General features: G+C 40.4%; 1 long non-coding RNA gene across 1 annotated transcript; it reads right to left on the bottom strand.

The window, feature by feature from the left end:
• Positions 1-50: 50 nt before the first annotated feature.
• Positions 51-9,664, bottom strand: LOC140193197 (uncharacterized). The gene is made up of 3 exons (XR_011884657.1): positions 9,331-9,664; positions 2,354-2,516; positions 51-553 (listed from the first exon to the last, which is right to left on the bottom strand). It is a non-coding gene; the product is annotated as an uncharacterized lncRNA (long non-coding RNA).
• Positions 9,665-10,617: the final 953 nt, after the last annotated feature.

The following is a 10,617-nucleotide window of genomic DNA, read 5'->3' as shown; positions in this document are numbered from 1 at the left end:
TACTACCAATCATAAATGCTTGCGGGAAATTGGCATTTATGTTGGCTATTGAGTAATAAGGGATCACTGTCTCATTTACATATTGGGCTATTTTGAATTTTTCAATTCTCAAATATTGTATAGGCAAACTTGGCTAGTATAGGGAGCACCAAAGGTTTCTCCTCAATTGGTGATGGCAAGTGTCCTTTTTTGTGGAAATGTGACTAATTTGTCCAAGTTTGACGATTTGCATTTTTATAAGTCTCCAAATCACTAACCAATGTCCCAGTGACCCACTTTAGATAGTACATATGATGTACCAGCAGATAATCAGATAATTGTGCTAATTTAAAGAGATTAAAACATTGCAAGGAAATATTGAATGACATTCAGGAATTTTTTCTGAGCAGTCTACAGTGACATAATAACAGAGAAAAGGGCATGGAAAAAAGTACCTACCAACTGAGAGAGATGAAGAGGCTGGTGTGAGGCATAAAACAGAACAGTCCAATGGGCTGAATGACATTTTATTTTTGGTGATGCAGACTGTGTAATTGAATAGAATTTCTTTTATCTATCAAATAAATAAAAATACTTAAATATAATTTAAAGAAGCTGGCATCTTGGTAGCTAATGTTTTATCTTCTAAATCTCTATAATCCATCCAGATTAAATTAAATCATGAATTTAGTTTGTGACTACTTAATAGATAACAGTTCATTCATGGATTTGCAAGAGGTCCAGTGCTTATTACTATTCAGCAGTAGCGTTTTAATTAATACAGAATAAAAATTGTTATGCGTTTAGATTCCTTAAACAGTGGACAGATCAATTAACAGTTATATAAATTGAGACAAGAACAGGAGTTTATAGGTTAAGGGTGAAAGGTGAATATTTAAGGGGAGCCTGAGGCAGAACTTCTTCACTGAGAGGCTGGTGCAAATGTGAACAAGCTACCAGCAGAAGTGGTGGGTGCAGGCTCGATTTCAACACTTAAGAGAAATTTGGATAGATGCATGGATGGGAAGGATAGTCCAGATGTGAGACAGTGGACTAAGCAGAATAATTGTTTGACATGGACTAGATGGGCCAAAGGGTTGTTTTTGTTCTGTAAACATGTAAAACTTACATGCTTACAGAACCAGCAACCAGCATCCAGGCTGACTAGAGCTGATTTGGACGAGCTCACCTTTCTGAACCTCTAGAATGATTAAATCAATGAGATCATAAGTGATCTATACACTAACTCTGTGGATTTTAATTCATTTGCTGAACAAGAAACCAAACTTATTTTTGTTATTTTCAATTGCTCCCTCCATGTTTCAGGTTTTCACTCTCTGAATAGTCTGGCTCTAATTTTAGCCCCCTCCATTTCAGGACTGTCATCAAGAAGAAGAAAGATCCACTGTTTCATAAATCCTCATAATGAAAAGGTGGATACTCCTAAATTCTTCTCCTTATGTGGAGATTGCAGTAAGGCAAAGGTTAAAATAATGTGCTGATAGAGACAGTGTGCAGACATTGTAACAAAGCAACACATGGCCTTGAGAACCTAGTTCCCCTCTTCACAGGTTGGGACTTAAAATCAGCAGACAAACCTAGACGGGATAAGAATGCATAGGATTATACCACACACACTTGCTATTGGACAGTAAGTTTACTAATTCTAAGGCAATTGTGACCTTTAACTTGGGTTTTTTTTCATTATTAATACCTGAAAAAAGGAATTGTGAGTGGTAGCTATTGTATACATGCAAATAATGGAATTCAAAGGTGCACAAGTTTCCATTGGATCAATAACTGTATAAAAATCCCCATTCTGATATGTCAGACATTTTAATTCCACGTCCCACTCCCATTCCGATATGTCACTCATTTTAATTCCACGTCCCATTCCCATTCTGACATGTCTATCCACGGCCTCCTCTACTGTCAAGATGAAGCCACACTCAGGTTGGAGGAACAACACCTTATATTCCGTCTGGGTAGCCTCCAACCTGATGGCATGAACACTGACCTCTCTAACTTCTGTTAATGCCCCACCTCCCCTTCGTACCCCATCATTTATTTATTTATTTATTGTTTCTTCACTCTTTTTTCTCCCTCTGTCCCTCTCACTATAACTCCTTGCCCATCCTCTTGGCTCCCCTCCTCCTTTCTTTCTGCCTAGGCCTCCCATCCCATGCTCCTCTCCCTTCTCCAGCCTCGTATCCCTTTTGCCAATCAACCTCCCAGCTCTTAGCTCCATCCCTCCTCCTCCTGTCTTCTCCTGTCATTTCGCATCTCCCCCTCCCCCTCCCACTTTCAAATCTCTTACTATCTCTTTTTTCAGTTAGTCCTGATGAAGGGTCTCAGCCCGAAACGTCGACTGTACCTCTTCCTATAGATACTGCCTGGCCTGCTGCGTTCACCAGCATTTTCTGTGTGTGTTGCTTGAATTTCCAGCATCTGCAGATTTCCTCGTGTTTGCGTTTAAAAATTGACAATTTTGATTGGAATTTTCAATACAGTTTGGTGACAGGGGCTGAACTGTTGTCCTTGTCCACATGTAAATAAAGTGTAATTAAGAAATTAGTTAATGTTGTCCAGTTAAACATTAACAATGCTTCAACCCCAGTACACCCACAAAAACATGTAGATATACCCTATGTTCTAAAAATAGTGACATACATTAATAAATGTTTCAGTATTTAATGGAAAATGATATTAGCTAATAACTTATTTTTATTGAAACTTACGGGTTGTAATTGGTTTTGAAATGACAAGATGCAGTTGTATAAACAAAAACAACCTTAAAATAGAACAACGCATCACAAGCAGCCGGTTGGCTGAAGTGCATGAAAGCCCATTGCGGTACTGTACAGGCAATGATTGGTTCCGCAATGTCTACGTGCATATCTGGGACAACTTACAGAAAAACACAGCAAGCCAGCTGATAACAAAGACTGAATGCATTCTGCATCTTGGTTCCAAATCACCCCAAAGTTCAGAAATGGTCCGATTATCCTATGCCTGGTCTCAATGGCTTTTGAACTGGAAGACAGAATTACAGATTTCCAATGGCCTGCAGGTTACTGCGTTCATAAAGTTATTACTCAGGGAACATGGATGCAATTAGTTATCTTTCAGCATTGGTAGAAATGCTACCAGAGCAGAGAAGTGGTCCTGAATGAAGCACACTGCATGAGTCATAAAATGCAACCATTCAACGGATCAGTGATCACAGACGATAATTGCAAACACTCAGTTATGAATTGTCAGATAACTGTAACACCTTGAGCATCACAACTTTTAAAAATTGATTAAATTAAAATTTTTTAAAACTTCAAGAAATTGACTTATATGGAGAGGCAGATAGATAAACAGCCATCAAGTTGAAATGCTAACTCTTCCATGCTACAAAAGCTTTAAAGATTTTCCAAAATTCAGAATTCCACCTTCCTTGGCATGTTGCTTTAATTCTTTGCCACACCACATTATGGGATATCTACAGTATGATTCTTTAATTTTGTTGAAACATCACTGAACACTATTAACAACATTTCTCTTTCCAAGATCTTACATAACCTGGCAATTATTTCCAGCACTTGAGTTATTTACACTTCTGCATTAACGTACAAGGGCGAGAAAGAAATCTGTGTGAGGGCAGGAGCCATTAAAAGGGGCAGGGCTCGCTGCGTGTGAGTTTCACTTGGAAAAGTGAAAAGAAGTTCGATTTAAATGGAGCAGCCATTGTTGGAGTGGACAGGGTTGGAGTGGGTGAATTGAGGCTTTGGCTCAAGAGGCTTCAGCAAGAAGTGGCTGAGGCCAAAATTTACTCCTGGTAAGCTTCTTTTCTTTCTTCGCTATTACATAGGTAGAACAGCAAGAATGGAACCCCGGGCAATTGTGTGCTGCTCCTGCATGCTTGTGGAAAGTCAGGGTGACCCCTCAAGTGTCCCTGATGACTACACCTGCAAGAAGTGCATCCAAGTGCAGCTCCTTGCAAGCCACATTAGGGAACTGGAGCTGAAGCTGGATGGCCTATGGATCATTCCAGAGAAAAGGAGTTGATAGATAGAAGCCACCAAGAGACAACCACACCATAGCTGCATGAGGCAGATAGCTGGGTGACTGTCAGAAGTGGAAAAGTGAGTTAGATAGATACATTTATACTGAACTTTGTACTAAGTACACATATATCACCATATATGTTACCCCTGTGGCTGTTGTCAATAATAAATATACCACCTTGGATACTGTTGGGTGGGGGTGGGATGAACTACTAGGAGAAAACTGCGAAGTCCAGGTCTTTGGCACTGAGCGTGGCTCTGTGGCTGAGAAGTGAAGGGGGAGCAGAGGAGTGCAGTGGTGATAGGGGATTGAATAGTTAAAGGGTACAGACAGGAGATTCTGTGGATGTGATACTCTGGATGGTATGCTGCTTCCCAGGTGCCAGGTTCAGGGACAACTCAAATCAAGTCCACAGCAGTCTTAAGGGGGAGGGAGAGCAGCCAGGCATAGTGGTGCATCTTTCTGCCAATGAGATAGCTGGGAAAAGAGAAGAGTGAATATAGAGCAGTAGGAAGGAAGCTAAAAAGCAAGACTTCAAGGATAGTAATCTCTTGACAGTTGTCTCTGCCACATGCCAGTGAGTATAAGAATAGGACGATATCACAGGTGGAACGTGTGGCTGAAAAATTAGTGTGGGGAGCAGTTATTCAAATTTGTGGATCATTGGGATCTCCTCAGGGGAAGGTACGACCTGTATAAAAGGTACAGATTACACCTGAACTTGAGAGGGACCAATGTCCTTGCGGGCAGGTTTGCCAGAGCTGTTGGGGAAGACTTACATTAAGTTGGCGGGGAGTGAAAACGAGAATGATAGGTCAGATGATAGAGCAGTTGGTGTAAATATAGATTCAATGTATTGAGAGACTGTGAGGAAGGATATTCAGTGAATGGGGCATAACAGTCAATTGGATGGGTTGAAGTGTGTTTCCTTTAATGTGATAAGTATCAGGAACAAGGGGTGATAAACTTAGAGCATGGATCAGTACAGGGAAATACGATGTCGTGGCCATTGCTGAGATTTGGCTGTTACAAAGGCAGGAATGGCTGCTAGACATACCTTGTTAGTACAAAAGTGGTTAGTATTTACATGGGAGACTAGGTTCGATTTCACAGTGGGGAGTTCCGAAGATTTTTGAGGTGGCACAGTAGGATAGCGATTAATGCAATGCTGTTACAGTATCAGTGATCCAGGTTCAGTTCCTCTGCTCATGACTGCATGGGTTTCCACAGGGTGCTCCAATTTCCTCTCACATTCCAAGGACATACAGGTTAGTAGGTTAATTGGTCATGTGGGTATAATGGGGTAGTGTGGGCTTGTTATCATGCTGTACCTCTAAATAAATAATAGGGTGGGGGGGTAATAGAGGAGGGGTGTGAAATTGCCAGTCAGGGATAGTATCAGTAGGGACACTGTTGATCAGGGTTGACCATGGATGTTGTGTCCTACTGTTTACACAAGCCAGAGCAGTACGATATGGAGACCATGCATCAGGCTCCCCCTCTCCACACAGCTGAGGAATCCAAAGGAACGGCAGAGACCGATACCGTTTGGCACAGGTGGCATCACAGGGGTTGCCAGTCAGCATTGTACTCAACATGGGATGGCCTTAGTGACTCCAGCTCTGGATTTTTTCCTCAGAGTTTAGTCGCGAAGCCTTCCCCATGAGGGGTATAGCAGCAAGGCAGCGGAGGTTTGAAATCAGTTTTCCTTCTAGATGAGGTACCGATCATGGCTGACCAGGGGCTCTGCCTGAAGCAACTGGTTGTTAGTCACCAGTAACCAGTCTTCTCCCCTTCTCCTGTCAGTAGAAACAGTTCCACTGGGCTTAGTAATTAAGCCACACGTGAAGGCTAGGAGCTGGACTTGGTTGCAAAGGTTATTTGAGAGACACGGCATTGGGAGCATTTAATGGGTATTACCACTTATCCCCCCTACCCACCTCTGGCTATGGCGACCTTAAGGAGCCCAGAACTGTAAACAGGTTGACTAGAGGAGAGGCTTTATAGGACCGGTACTACACAATGACCCTGATCAGGTGACATATCTCAGTGGGTGAACATTTCGGAGCTTATTTACATAACGTGTGTCGAATCCTTCCTGTCGACACCTTCTGCTACATCTTGCACAAATGAGACCACAACTCCCTGACCTTCAGCATAGCCTTGGATGGTAGTAGACGGTATGGGGAAGTATTTAATTGGAAGAGGGCGAATTATAATACTATTAGGCAGGAACTTGTGACCATAAATTGGGAACGGATGTACTCAAGGAAATGTGCAATGGAAATGTGGAGGTTGCTTCGGGATTACTTACATGGGTTTCTGTATAGGTTTATCCCATTGAGTCAGGGAAAGAATGATAGGGTAAAGGACCATGGTTGACAAGTGAGGTGAAACATTTAGTCTAAAGGAAGAAAGAAGTATTCTTAAGATTTAGAAAACAAAGATCAAACAAGGTACTGGAGAGTTATAAAGTAGCCAGGATGCAACTTAATAAGGGACTTAGGAGAGGTAGAAGGGAACACGAGGTCTTGGTGAGTAGGATTAGGGAAAACCCCAAGGCCTTTTATATGTAAGTATAAGGATGACTCTTTCCCCGTGGGTTGTCACCTTGTCGTGGTGGAGAAGCTTATGTGGTTCTGTGATCCCGAGAGCAATGGCGTCTGGAGCTATGCTCCTGGTAGGGTCACCCATGGCGGTAAGGTCGAGGGTGAGATCCCTGACGAAGAACAATCCAACCAAGACCTCAACGGTGGAATAGGCGGACAAAGTTACTTCGAATTCAACGGCTGTGAAGGCGGATGGAGGCTGCAACAAATCCATCAGCTCCAATCCTCATGGCTTCCATGCCATTGGAATCAGTTGGTTGATTTGTAAAGTATCGTGTGCTTCTTGGAGCGCAATGTCAAGTACACGTTAAACAAATACATGCACAGGCGTCTTCGCTCTGTGGGCCACTTCTTCAGAATGAAGACCATCATCCTCGATCTTGAGGGATAGCCACAATGATAAGGATGACCAGAGTGAGGGTAGGACTGATCAGGGATAAAAGAGGAAACGTGCCTGGAGTCGGAGAAGGTAGGGGAGGCCCTTAATGAACATTTTGTCTCCGTATTCACCAGAGAGAGGGAATGTGAGGTCAGCTTAGAACAGGCTAATGTGCTGGAACATGCTGAGGTTAGTGATGCTGTAACTTTCGAAAAGCATTAGGATACACAAGTTCCCAGATTACTACAGGAAGTGAAGAAAGAGATTGCTGCACTGTCGTCCATGATTTTTGAGTCCTTAATGACCACAGGAGTAGTAGTAGTACCAGAAGATAAGAGGATGGCAAATGTTATTACTTTGTTCAGGAAAGTGAGTGAGGATAACTCTGGGAATTATAGACCACTGAGTCTGACATCAGTGTTGGGCAAAGTATTGGAAATATTTTTTAGAGAAAGGAATTGTGAGCATTTGGAGAAGCATAGTCTCATTAGGAATAATCAGCATGGCTTGCTGAGGGGTGGGTCACACCTTACAACCCAATTGACTTTTTTGAGGAAGTGATAACACAAATTGAAGGTAAAGCAGTTGATGTGATATAAATTGACTTTACTAAGGCACTTGACAAAGTTCTGCATGGTAGCCTCATTTAAAAATCTACAGAAATGGGATCAAGAAAAACTTGCATGGGGATTCTGCAGGGAGCGCTCATGGAGTGAGGTCGTCTCTCTGGCTTCGCTCCATTCCCGTTATCCTTTTTAACCTATGATCTCCTTGATCTAATCAACTTTAAGTACACCAGAAGACTTACTTTATCTCTCTGAATTATCGATTAATTGACTTCCTTTTGTCAATCGCAACTTTTGAGCTTAAAGAAATGAGTACGAGATCTAAAACCAAAGATGGGAAAGACGCTGCTGGGAACGGAGGAAAGAAGAAAGGTGACTCTAAACCAACGGAATTAACTTACGAAGTTATGGTGAAGTGTTTGGAGGAAATGTTTGAGCAGCATCGGATAAAATTATCTGAAAGTTTAACTGCTCAATTTGAACAACATCGTCAAAGCCTTAATGAAGATTTAAAATCAATCACGGAATCTTTGAAATTCCTGAATGCTGATGTTCAAAAACACGATGCAAAAATTTCTGAGCTGGATACTAAATCTCAGAAGACGGATACAAAAGTTGAGATCTTAGAGAAGAATCTAGCTTCGACTACTAAACAGCTCCAACAACTTAAATCCAAAGTTATTGATCTTGAGAATCGATCGAGAAGACAAAATTTACGTTTAATTGGCCTACTCGAGGATGTTGAGGTTGGAGATCCTGTAATATTCTTTGCTCAACTTTTAAAGGATTCGTTCGGTTCAGTTTTTCCCAACGATCCTCCATTACTCGATCGCGCCCATCGTATACCGTGGGTAAAGTCGGCAGCGGCTGTTTCCAAACCCAGACCAGTTATTCTTCGTTTCCATTATGTTAATGTTAAAGAACAACTTCTCCAGATCGCTCGTCGACAAGGGATGATCAAGTATCACCAGCATTCCTTCAGGATAGTTCAGGACTACAGTCCTGAAGTGAAGGAACGACTGACTTTTAAACCTTTAATGTCGGAATGCTGTCAAAAAAATCTCAAACCGGCACTACTGTATCCTGCACGACTCAGAATCTCTCTTCCCGATGGAAATCGTCGTGTTTTCCACTCTACAACTGCCGCTCGGAGCTTTTTGGATGATAATTTCCCATCTGATACAGACACCCTCTCTTAATCTGTGTTTGGTGCTTTCAGCACCAATTTTTTTTTCTCTCTCTGGTGTTTTTCTTCAAAATAAACCTTCTACTACTGTGCGATGAAGGTTTTATATAAGTTTAAGATTTTTGTTCTTTGTTCTTTACTATAGTGATTATTCTATAACTTATATAGAATATTTATCTTCTGTGAATAACATCACTTTCCCTTAGTTAACCTTTTGTTTTAATTTATCCTTTTTTGTTATTACTAATGATCCGATCCGACGGTCATTTGTAGTTATATGCTTCCTATTTTTGATTTTCGCATAATTAAAATGGAGACTTGTCTTTCTTTTTCTATAATTTTTATTTTTTTTCGGGACGCCATGTTCTTATGCTTCTTCTTCCCATAATCCAGTTTTCTTATTTTGGAAGCGTTTTTTTATTTACTCGTTTATAATTAACTAATTATATGCACTGATACTGGTTTCTTTTATTTTATATATTTTAGTAATTTTTACTATGGAGACTAATTTACAATACTGTTTATTTTTCACATATTAGTCTTTGGGAGGTCACTTACCTAACATATATTTTTGGAGTTGCCCCGTGCAGAAATGGGTTTAAAGTTAATATTAATTAGCGCTTTCTTCAGCCTTCTTTGGCTCAGTTCGGGTTTCTACTTGGGGTTGGGGGAAAGGGTGGTCTTTTTCTTTTTTAATTTTTTCTATTGGGCTGATTCAGAACTACAAAGATGTCCCCAGTGTCGAGATTTCCGGTTCCTCTCTAATCATGTATTCCTCTTCCGATTTCATGAGCTCACATTATGGTTAACCCCTTACTCACCAAAGGGTTAATTTTTAGTTATGGCTCATTCTATTAATTTTGTCTCTTGGAATACAAATGGTTTAAACCATCCAATAAAACGGAAAAAGATTTTCAAAATATTCCAAAGACTGAATGCTCATATTATCTTTGCTCAAGAGACTCATGTAAGGAAAGAGGACAGTCAACGCTTCTTTAAGTTTTGGAAAAAATAACAATACCACTCAAATGCTCAAGCCAAAATTAAAGGCGTTTCAATTTTTATTGATCCCTCAATTACATTCATTCATCAAGACATCATTTCAGATCCTAATGGCAGATTTCTGTTAATTACGGGGGTACTTTTTAATAAAAAGGTCGCTATGGTTAATGTTTACGCTCCAAATGTGGATTATCCTGAATTCTTTAAACATTTACTTACTTCCTTTCCCAATTTAAACAAGTATATGTTGATAATGGGCGGTGATTTTAATTTATGTTTGAATCCCATGTTGGATAGATCCACAAGTAGTCCGGCTTTACCGAATAAGTCGGCTACTATTATCAACTTTTTTATGTTGGATGCTGGGATTTCAGAAATTTGGAGATTTCTACATCCAAATGATAAGGAATTCTTTTTTTCACATGTTCACCGTTCTTTTTCCCGAATTCATTATTTTCTGATTGACTCTCGTTTGATTCCATATGTAGTTGATTGTAATTATGACATTATTGCTATTTCAGATCATGCTCCATTGAAACTTTCCATCAAGTTAATGGATACCTTTTGTACTACCAGACAATGGCGATTTAACCCTATTTTGCTTCAAGATCAGGACTTTGTCAAATTTATAAAGGAGCAGATTGATTTCTTCTTTTCAACTAATACTACGGATGAAGTTTCCAACGGAACTGTTTGGGACGCCTTTAAAGCTTATATCCGTGGTCAGATTATTTCCTATTCGGCCGGTTTGAAAAGACGTATTAATAATGAAATACTTCTACTGGTTGATAAAATTAAAGAAGTTGATAAAAAATATGCTATTTCTCCTAGCAAGGAGCTGTG

This window comes from Mobula birostris, unplaced genomic scaffold (genome assembly GCF_030028105.1).
Source record: "Mobula birostris isolate sMobBir1 unplaced genomic scaffold, sMobBir1.hap1 scaffold_4290, whole genome shotgun sequence".
NCBI lineage: Eukaryota > Metazoa > Chordata > Chondrichthyes > Myliobatiformes > Myliobatidae > Mobula > Mobula birostris.
Note: the sequence above shows the minus strand (reverse complement) of the source record. Positions and strands in the feature narration are given on the sequence as shown.